Raw genomic sequence first — 12204 nt, 5'->3', positions numbered from 1 at the left:
TTACTCTTTTGATATATTATATTGATATCCAAATCTTTTCTTGTTCTCATGAATTTTATAATTTACCCCAGGGAAGTATTTTTTGCCAAACAGTTGAAAATTTTACTTACTGTACTTAGAAAATATTGGTTAAAAGTATGATTCTCCTCTCATTCTACTTCGGCAATTCCTAAAGCATAATGATCATGCTAAAAAATACTTTATTTGATTAAATATCGGCCGGTTATTTTTAAATTTGAAAACATAAAAGTAGTTTAGTAACGGTAAGTCCATCAAAACATGGTTGATATCGACCTCATCCAGTAATTCTTGAGACATCATATATAGTCCAGTTGATGTTTATTTAGCTACTAGAAGCGTATCATTAGTGAGACTTGTTGCTTTGTCTCTGAGTCTTTCACGCTCATGAGGTCAACAAGATAAATTTTAAACAGTGAAGCTGGGAGAGGTCTATGGCAATTAGTTTTTTCCATTTTCCAATTCATGGGGATCGTGTATTTACAATCATCCACCACGTCGAAAATACTTCCAATAAGTCCGCTGCGACAAGTAAATTTTTTTTAACATTTCTTTTTCCATAATATCTATATGTAACCATTGTCCCTTATCCTTTGAAAAAATATGGAAACGTCTTTTGGCGGGATGAGTATGCTTGTTCTCTGACTTAGTTGGCTTGTAGCCACTTAGGCATCCAGACGCGACACAAAGTTTTCCCATTACTTGAGTGAATTATACTAAAACATTGTTGTCAAATTTACTCCGTGAAGTGAAAATGAATCCGACTTGGTATACTTGTTTTGAATGGTTACGAGAGTCTTCCCTTCCTTATCTAAGAATTAATTGGTATAAATTATAACAATAATTAATAACTATCTAACAAATATCACAATATTGCAATTTGTAAAGGTGAAATATTATAAAATTGCTTAAAAATAAACTGGCGTCAGATAACAGTTGACGTAATCTTAAAAGATACAAGCGGCCTTTAGCAATTCAGCCTGATATTAGCCCAAGTGCCAGTGAGTTACACTCCTGGTAGATAATGTATATTTTTAAGTTTGTTCGTACCCTGTTAAAATAATGACACCGATAGGCTAACAGTGTTAGAGTTTTATATCTCTAGATGAAGTTCTTTAATTCCTACGACTCCATTGCTTTTTATGAGTATTCACTCTCTGTATTCACAACACACAGACGTAATAGGAAATATCTTTGAGACTACATAAGTATAGCTTTTGCTTCCACCTCAATTAAAATAATAACACTGTTAAGCTAAAAGTATTAGCGTGTGATATCTTTAGCTAAAGTTCTTTAATTTCCACGAGTTAATTTCTTTTTTGTATTCAAAATACGCATTTACTCTCTATATTTTATTCAGCATCTATTTCTCCCAATTTATCTTTTTTTATTAATATGAGTGAATTAATGAGTGAATACACTCTCTTTCCCTTCTTATTTATGAATTTTAATTAGTGTTATATCGATTCCAGGACTTCATTCATAATCAGTCTTCTTTTTTTTAATCGGTCCAGTCTTTTTTATCAGGCATAAGTCAGTCCCTCATTCCTGGCTAACTATTGTTTTTATTTTCTTCCCAAACAACAAAGAAATGTATAATTATACATTCTAGTAACACTTCTCCTACAAAAATATAAAAATCATGAACTACAAATAATTCTAAAATCGAGATACATCCTCAAATTTAAACAATTAACAACTGTAATAACTATAATACAACCCGGCCCAGGGATTGTGTAGAGGAACTGCTGAGGGGTAATGGGTATTTTGGAATATTAAAATGGGTCTTTCAGTAGAATTTTTATATTTACAATATCAATTGCTATATTTTAAATATATATTCGGCCGTCAATACAAAATCAAGCTAGAAAGATTTTTCTCTAAATTGATTCTGGATTACATTTGTATTATTCAAAGAATTATTGTGAATTTCTATTAACAAATTATTCTTTCATATAATACTACAATGTTTTATTTTTTCTAGTATTATAGATTCTTACTAACTTAAAGGACCCAATATTGATTGTCACAATAAAAGTAAGAACAATCGATAGATTTTATACATTGGGATTGTTAATGGCGAATCAACATTGGAGTAATTCTAGCAAATGTCCTTGTCTATGTTCTTTTCTACTTCCTCTTTGTCACAGCTGATTGTAGCTGATCTAATAAAACGTCATGATCATTATTTTTTCTCTCCTCCAAAACAATATTCAAATTGTTAGGGTACCAGTTGATTTTTGCTTTAATTTTTTAACATGCTTATTACACTGGCTTTTCACCTTTGTGGTTAACATTTTTCAATTTATTTTGATGCAGCCAGAATAGTGGAGAGAAGTTCAGCAATTGGTATCTTTCGATACAACTAGAAGCTCACAAGGAGGAACTACATAGTCTCTCCAAAGTCGACTTATATACTCTACGTTTGGTAACTGTAGTCTTTTGACACACGACGCACTAGGAATTTCTAAGTTCAAGTTAAGGTTTCACCACAATCAAAATTTCTATCAGTATGTACCATTCAAAATGGACCTCATTTAATCCATATTGCAGTCAAAGGCAAGCGAAAAGCAATATAAATTACCTGAATAACAAGTACTGAGGATTTTAAAAGCCAAGTAGTGATCATACACGAGATAATTGCCCAGCTAAAAGATAAAAAATGGGTCTTGTGGCATAAAAGAGATTATTATGCGTCAGCACTGGTGAGTCTAAAGGCCTATGTGGGTAAAGGGATGATATAATCAAATTTACAAGCCATTACATTGTCGATCAATCACGTAAAACCCTCACTTCTACTCATTTTACTCCTTTAGTCACAATTGACGTATATCCCGACGTAGGAATAACTTTCTAGAATTTGTGCATTCTCCAATACTAGAGCAAAGAAAACTGTGATTTCTGAGGAACTTTTAACATTATACGACATCCTTAGTGTCTCTAATTAACTGCCAAAGATTCAAGCAGTAAACAATTCAACAATAATAATTTGTTTATATGAATCAAAGTCCATATTATAGTATATTTATGTATGTATATATTATACTAATATTATCGGAATGTAATATTAATTCAATATCATCCAACCAATAACTTGTGTTGATATAAATATATCAAGAATATCACATGGTTAAGTCTGAAGGATATTAGAATCCGAAATAATATAACAATCATCTTGGATGATTGAGCCTTGGGAAGTGAGGTGGTTACAAAGCCATCATTTCAAAAATGAAAAGCTTATTCTTGAATTATTGGAGGAAGAGGGGAGAATCCATTGGATGGAATTTGCCCTCGGATCTGCACAGTTAGGTCTGGGAGGTGAAGCTAATTGTTCTCTGGAGGAGGATAGTAAGGAGTATGTGTCAGATGTTAATTATTTGGTTGAGCAAGAGCTGAGAGTTGATGAAAAAAAATCACATTAAGCTTCTGAGATCCAAGGAGCTGAACCTGGTTATTGAGTTGGTGGACTTTGAGGAGTGGCACCGGAGATTTGAAAAATAGATGGTGTCCATAAAAGCGATTCTTCAACCAATGAAGTAGCAGGCCACTGTTCTGTGGAGCTTGTTATCGAACAGCATGGCTTGAAACTTTCGATATAATTTACAAATGCCAAATCTGAAACTATTCTGTGGAAGACATTCTTGATGATATTAGAAAAAAGCTCAAAAACAAACGTTTTATCATTGTGGATAAGGTTCAATTTGAAAATAGATATCAACACGAGAATGTGTCATTTGATGACTTTCTCATGTGGCTGAAGGAATTGTCTGAGAGAGTAGAGCTTTGCAAAATGGTAACGTTCCCCTAATTTCTTATTTATCTGAGTTTTTTCCCCGTCCATTAAAGTAAATACTTCAAACGACAACTCCTTCAAAGCTTTTGATGGTTATACGCAAGCTTTAGATACAGCTCTGTGATATTGATTTTTATGAATAGCCAGAGTTAAATTTTCGACCAAAACTAAGACAAAGTCAGCCAAAACTGCAAAAGCCTACAGTAGCAGCAGATGGCGTGGACAAACCGTATCCATCACAGACCTCTGCAACTGTTGACAACGCCAAATTATTTCGATTTGCCCTTGAAGTCGATGGTATATCTGTCAGAAAGCCTATATTATTGGACACGTTTCCGAAAAAAAATCCACTTTTTGTATCATTATGGATTTTTTTTTGACAAAATCCGATTCTTTAGTGAAATATAACTGTTTTTTCTCTTTTATTGACTTTCCATCCTCCCTCTGACGTCGTTTAATTAATTCAACTGTTTTTTTCTTATCGTCATCGCCTATTAACATTTTTCTCTCATTTCTTTGATCCAACAAAAACTTCTCTCATGGATGGTCATGAAATACATTTACAAGTAGCTTAGTTTTTGTTTTGAAAAAAGTCATTTCTTTTGCTTTTGGGATATTTTTCAAATTAAAGTACTTTCTAAAATGGGCTTTTAACAATTGAATAATTGCTCCAAATATTTTTAATCTCTTAATGGACAGTTGCATAAATAAAGCCAACCACCTCTTCTTCTAACACATCCTCGAACATAACGAAGTGGAAATAACTGATTTTACTTGATATTATGATAATGTTTGTTCTTCAAACCATTAGTCTTGTCCAATATGAATCATCCATCATGTCTAATAATATTATAATTTATGACGGTCAATTAAGTGAGACAAATATCTTCCTTGTGTATTGCTGTCGTGTTTGTTTATGTGTAGGTAAAAAAAAAAACCTCTACCACGGCAAAAATGACTTGTAAAAGCTCAAACTAGGGCAAAGTTTTTGTTTTTTGATTGTCGTCAGCAAAAAGTGTATATGTGGAGGGACAAAAAATTGATTCTGAAAATGGGATAGTCTAATGTAGGTCTAAATAAATTACAATTATAAGAAATGCTGATCTTTACTTCCATACTTCAATTAAAATTATAATTTTTATTAAGTTCACGAGACTAAAAGTAAATTACATACAAATATTATTTTATTCTTTCTTATTTCCATTTATTTTTAAAACATCCCCAATTAAAATACCCTCAAAGGTTGCCTTATAAGGCACTCCATCTATTTCTACTGAAGAAATGTTAGATGGCCATTCCGAAGGTTCATATCCAGGAAGGTGTATGTGACTCTCTAAAAAAGAAATTTGAGACGCATCAAGTGCTGGATGAGTCTGAATAACTTCTCCATTTGTTGAAGATAGATGAGCCTTTCCATCTGGTCCTGAGAAAAAGACTCGTCCAGGATTTTTGTAACCTCTTCTGCCGTTTACATAGAGTGGAAGTTCTAGGCATTGAAAATGAAATTCATAAATTGTAACGTAGGTTATAGTAAAAATCAAAATACTTTACTTTTAATATTTTCAGTTTCATGATGTCGAGAATAGCAAATTGGTGTATTAAGATCTGTATCCTTGTTGCAAACATATAAGATCTTGTTCTTGGTATCTACTATGTAGCATCGGATGAACGTGTCTGGAGATGAAGCAGCACAAGTGTAGGTTTCTTTGCTCAATATTGTTGTACCCGTCCACTCTAGTATTACATGAATAAATGAAGTAATTAGGGAATTACTCAACGTAAAATGGAGCTTACTTTGTCATGAAAATGGGTTTTTGATCCAACTGGGATAGCTTAGGCACTTCTTTCATTGTTATTCGAACATATCGTCTATTCATGGCTTGAAGAAACTTAATAAACTGATTGGGTTCAACTTTAATTTCATATATTTGAGAATGATAGCCATTCTTGATAAAACTGAAGTGAAATTTTATTTGGGGATAACATAATTTGAGTCTGATTCAAAGTAAAATCCAGTCAATAACATCCCTAGTAAGAAATCAAAATCCAATCGGTGTTCTGTTAGACTATGATGTTTTACATTTGATTTCCAACCTGATAATGAATTAATATAGTTTTGTCAAATCGCCGATTTTTTTTTAACTTTTATGGATTTAATTAATTAATAGATGATAATAATTTAATTATCTTCCAAGTATCTATTTATAGACCAAATGGAAGAAAATGTTTCTAAAAATAATAAATAAAAACCCTCTGTAAAACATTTTAGCTCCCTATTTGAACCTGTTTGCATCATATAATGTTATATCAATATTATTAAATTTGAAAATTATCTTAATCCGCATGAGAGTACATTGAAATAGAAAAATTATATGCTAGTAACTGCAGACAATACTATTCTTATTAATTGTAATTCCTATCTTTAAAAAAAAACAACCAAACGGATTATCAAGAAAGTAGTTTATTTATAAAGTAGCTCTATCGTCTCTGAAAGTTACCTAAATATACATTTTTTATAAACGCTCACGTGGATTTCGCAAATTTTCACAACTGTAAATATTAGGTTGAATTTCGTAACTTAACTTTATGGGTTAAACTTAAACGGTTTCAAAATACTGAGGGGTACAATAAAATCAGAAAACTTGCTAATTCAATAATTAATGAAGGTTGAGTGTTTGAAATTAATTCATATATCAATATATTAAAGCATAAGCAATTAGTAACAAAACCAAACCCATTTAAGCTCTTTAGCTTACGTAAAATGAGACTTGAACGTGATCTACGAATTTCCATTTGTGCACTACAAGCAGTTAGGCGTTTACTGGAGCAAATTCAACGCCATCAGCAAGTTTGAAACGTTGGAGAGGAAGAAGGGCACTGTCAAAAGGGCTAAATTGAACCAGAAGGAGTTAAAGAAAACATCCCAGGGCAATCACTGAAGTCTAAGATGGTCAATGCAAGATATCTTTGAGTTTCACACCATACTATCGAGAAAGCCATCAAAAAAGTGGGTAGAAAGAACCTCGTTAGGGGTTTAAATCCAGTCTCGACACAAGTAATGAAAGTAATCCATCTCTTCCGTTGCAAAACTCTTTTTAAATATACTTTTAAATTCTTTTTTGAAACTTTTGGCCCCTTATAGCTCTCATGCTGAACCTCTCGACTACACTTTTTGGATGCATGTCCAGAGGATGGCTGAGAGTGTTATTAAACACCAAGACCCCCAAAGTCATTATCAGCCAGAACTAGGACGCCATTAAAAAGAACTGCATCGGCAGCGGATGCCAGGCCTTCAGCCACCGTTTGAAAGCCATCATTAGCGCTAAAGGCCTCTACATTAATGATTAAGAGAGCTCAAATACACAAATATTTTTACTATAAATTTTGTTAAAATTCTATTGCTCGATAATAAATATGTTGAAGTTTAAAATTCAACGAATTAATCCCACCGAATACTATTGCAAAATATAGAACAGGGTATTTCTGGAGACATGAGAACAGTTCTTAACCCAACCCATCGTATAGTAGCAAAAATAATATTTTATGTTTTTAATTATATATTAATTTGCTCCTTCACTCATGAAAACAGTGGAAGGAGCCTGTCTTAGGATAACTATTTCTGATAATACCTTTTGCATTTGTAATGTCCAGTGGAGATGTATTTGGATAAATGGAATTAGAATCAACTTGACATATTTGATTCATTGGTATCTGTTGTAATGCTAAAAATGAAGAACCATACTTTATAATTGTATTCATAAGTAATAGGGTTTATTTTGAATTTTAACGTACGTGTATTACAAGATGAGAAATTGAAATCTATGTTAGAGTAAGAAGAGGCTTCATAGCTTAACAACTGGTCCTTTATATGACAAATCATATGGGGAACAGAACTAATTCGGCTGAACCATTTGATTAGAGCCCAATTTTATCTTCCTTCACACTTAAATTAAACCTTAAATTAATATCAGTTGACAAGTCGATCATATGAAATCGAAATTTAAGAAAGCTTGTTGTGGAATCCACCATAACACCCATGTCATTCAAAGGATAGTTGCTTTCCAATGTATTGACTGCTTCATCATATATAACATTTGGAGGCTTAAGAATTCGGAGGAAGGAGTAATGACACTCACCACTTGATTTATCCCAATGTTTAATTTGTAATTCAATTTGAACGGTTGATATCAATTGCGGTATAGCAATTATATACTTTTAATTTATGAAAATTTACTTACAGGGATCCCGAGACGAAATTGACAGGAATAAAAAAAACTTTTAGCAAATAGTATTTAGACAGCTTATGATTTCATGTATCCCCTCAATCGAAATAATTATTTTTGTTCCTGCTTATAAATGCCCCTAGATACTTGGTCATCTCCTGTTTGACGGGGTTTACCTGAAAGGCCTAAGTCAGTGATTAAACTCCCCTGCCATTATGTAAAACTAAAGAAACTGGAAAATAACATGATAATCCTTACTATTTTGTTTTGGAGGAGAGCTGTTTACCTATCGCAACATTTATTAAATTAATTAGTATTACTGAAATTTGAATCTTTTTTAACATAAGCAGTATGATATATGATTTTGTCGAGAGAAAATAAATTACTCCTATAACGAACTATATCTAGCAAACAATGAAATTAACAGAAATAAATAGAAAACATATTAGTTAACTATTCAATTAAAAATATGGGAATTATTTTATTAGATAGAAATACTAAACAACCTTGAGAATAAAAAGAAACTAGAATGGGCTCTTGGTAGAGTGCAAAACCTCCCTCTAAAATAAAATTGAGATATGTATCTGAATTTGTTCCAAAGTTATTATAGACTATAATATTTCTCTACTTGAAATTGCTGATTACACTTTCCAAGAAGATCACACTTTTTTTATGTACAAGAACAACATTTAATACTCAATTTAACACAGTTGATCCACTGATTCTAAATATGCCCTATTTTTTTTTCTCGGAGCCTCGTGTCCTTCAGAAAAAAGTCATATTGAAGATAAGGATAAATTATTCAAATATATATTAAAGCCAAATTTTAAACAATTCTAAAACTATTTTTTAAATGTATATATAATACTTATAATTCGAGTTATTTTTGCTGAAATTGGGAAAAACTCTCCATTGGTGTGTAACAACCCCTCGCAGGGGCTGTAATACAGCTCATGTTTATTCAGAAAATTATAGCTTCAAGAAAAATAGATGAAAAAAGTTTAAAAGTATCTCATTGGATGGTTGAAAGTATAAAGTTTAATTTAAAAGAAAAAACATCCCAAAAAACTATCCATATTGTTGTCAATTTGAGATAAGGTCATGAAAATATTACAAGGATAAAACTCATTTTTGAATTGATTTCGTAATAAAAATCCATTAATATTCATATGCCTCAACATTTTTTTTTTTTTTTTTTTTTTTGGGGGGCTCTTTTTTAAAAATTAAAGTTTATACTTGAGATAATTTTAAACTTTTTGAATCTATTCGTCTTGAAGCTATCAACCTCTAAATAAAAATCACCTATTTTCGAATTCAAGCAAAGATAATTCGAGTTACAATTATTATGCAGACATTTTTAAGAAGAATTTTAGAATTCTTTTAATTTCGCCTTTAAACTAGTTAAACATAATTTATCCCTATCTTCATTAACGAGGGCTTAAATCAGCTTTAAATCTTAAAGATAGCTTTGAAAAAAAAAAAATAAGGTCGTATTTGGAATCAAGGAATCATACTCTATTAAATTGAGCATATACTGTTTTTATTCTATTTTTGCTGTGTTTTTAGTTTAGATAAAGATCTTTTTTTTTAGTTGATACATTTGTTCAATCCTTTGCATATCCTGGTGTTTCTATATATTTATTTCTCTACGGATAACTGCTAAAAAGTTTATTTATATATTTACATCGTTTGAATATTTTTTAGATTTAAATTGATGAGATAAGAAACTTCCATCTGCGGGAACTGTTCCTTGGGCGTGCTTAAGTTTATATTCCAATTTGAACGTATTTCCTTCAAAATCCTTGCATGGAATCACACATAGTAAGTACTCAATTGTGGATTCATCAACCATAGGTCAAGCATCATCAAGTTCATCTTGCCCACAACTAATTAGATCCTATAACCCACAAATTCTTCCTAAAATTAAGTTCATTTGAAAATTATAAATCACCTTCATAACACATTCAAATCTTGTGTTGCATTTAACTTTTTCAATTTTTGGAATTAAAAAACCTCCAGTTTCCTTACAAATGTAATTTTGACATACGTAATGTGTCAAATTAAACAACATAAATCTAGGATTATTTTTGATGATGACTTTATAGTTGCCCTGAGACTCGGAATCCTTGACATAAGGGACTTCTCTTTCTGAGCAAAAGAAATATCATGATCATATGAATGACGGTACTGGATTCATTTCCATATGATATACTCATAATTGTACCCAAACTTCCTATAACATAAGATATTATCCTAATTTACACCTTTTTTTAGGTGTTTTTTTTGTGAATGAAAAGTGACTGACCCGTTTATGGGTTAATATTTTTCTCCTCACAGGCATATTTCCCTGTTTTATTAAATATACCACAAGATAAAGTTATTTCTTTTTGTGAAACAACTATCACTTCAACTAAGCTTAAACTTAAATAAGTTAGGTTTTGATAAAACAGGGCAATTAGAAATCATTGAGCACATCTTAACCTTTTCTAAAATAAAGAAAGGGCATTGCATTTTTTTTTTTTTTAAAAGTGAAAATATATATTAATTCAATCAAATTTTCATACAAGGAAAAAAAAGAAATATTTATGTTTGCCCAAGGCTTACTCTAAAACCGGCCATAGATCTAAAAACACATTATTCTGTTTTCGATCCTCACTTATATTTTCAATACAACAAAGTGTTTTATACTAAGATACACTCTCCTCAAGAATAAATTAATAACATTACAGCCTTGAAAATAAAAAAATAATCTACAAATATGCCAACTACAAAAAATGCATACGCCAAAGAATACATTAGAATTACAATTCTAATTCTAAATAAGGATTATCCAACCAAGAGTTTTGTCTTTGCTGCTAACAGGTGCTATTAATACCTTTTTATAAGAAAGTAAATCGGAAAGGATCAAAATATGTTTAAAATTGTTTCAAAATAATTTATGTCGTTACCTGGTGATTCCATTAATTTAATTACTTGTTCAAAAAATCATTTAGAAGTGCGTTTCAAATAGAATTAACATGCATAGAGTAATTATTCATTTCTAAATGTATATATCTGTATCTGTCTCTTACCTGGGCCTCAACTCCTCCATTTGTCACTTTATGTACAAGAAAAAAAATGTAAAATATTCCAAAAAAATATACGCCCTGTTAACACAAAAGCAAACTCAAATGATTTTTCTTAATATTGAGTCTGAAAAATGTTTAGAAAGCGTTAAAATGCATTAAAAACCGAATAATTATTATTAATTTCTATAAAAGAATGATTATGAATAATCCTTTTGCGTCGCCGCAAATTGTATTTTAAGTTGCAAATGTTTCATGATATATGTCTGTGATTTATAACCAAATATCCTCGAATATTCCCTGGAATTCTGTCTGATAGTATCATTATTTATTTCCATATATCAAGGATTCATCACTATAAACGATTTAATACACTTAAGTCTTAACTGTATTTTTTTTCTCTTCAAAGACGAAATACAACTACTATTCTATTATTTTTTTGTTTACACACTACTCTGTAATATAAATACTGTCTATAGAATGATCCCCGATCACCGTCACCAAATTAAAAAAGTCAAGGCCCCCAAGAGATGCTTGAAAGCGAGCTCTACTCGTATTCCAAACAATATTTGGGCATATCAAGAAATTCATAAGGAAGGAGACAATCCCGGGAAAATGGAAGCTCTTTTTCAAATGAAGGAAAAGTCTATTACGAAAATTATTGAAGCCAGAACCTCTGTCTTAGGCATGAAGCAGCTGAGACACATGACCAGGATAATGAAATTGGGAAACATCAGTTGGACTTTTGGGAATTTAAAGGATAAATAGTGTTGCTTTGTTGAGATTTCGAAGTGAACAAATTAAACAAATTCATTATATCTCAAACCCCCAAAATTCTAATATCAAACAAATTCCGAACATATCGATACCGAACATCACCTCGGACCCTATTGTAAAGGAGGATGTTGATTTACTTCAATTTATCCGTAAGAAACCTATAGGGGAAAATTATTCAAGACTCATACCATTTTCTAAGCTCTCAAGTGAGACAAGGGTGGGATATTTGTGGTAATGCTGTTTCTCTGGATTCTTAAAGTATTGAAGCTAATATGAGATGGAACTCGGACGAGTTATTATAGCTAAGTACGTCTTCTTTCAAAAGCTT

The sequence above is a fragment of the Lepeophtheirus salmonis genome, chromosome 14 (genome assembly GCF_016086655.4).
Source record: "Lepeophtheirus salmonis chromosome 14, UVic_Lsal_1.4, whole genome shotgun sequence".
NCBI classification, from domain to species: domain Eukaryota; kingdom Metazoa; phylum Arthropoda; class Copepoda; order Siphonostomatoida; family Caligidae; genus Lepeophtheirus; species Lepeophtheirus salmonis.
This window is presented reverse-complemented; position numbering follows the sequence as displayed.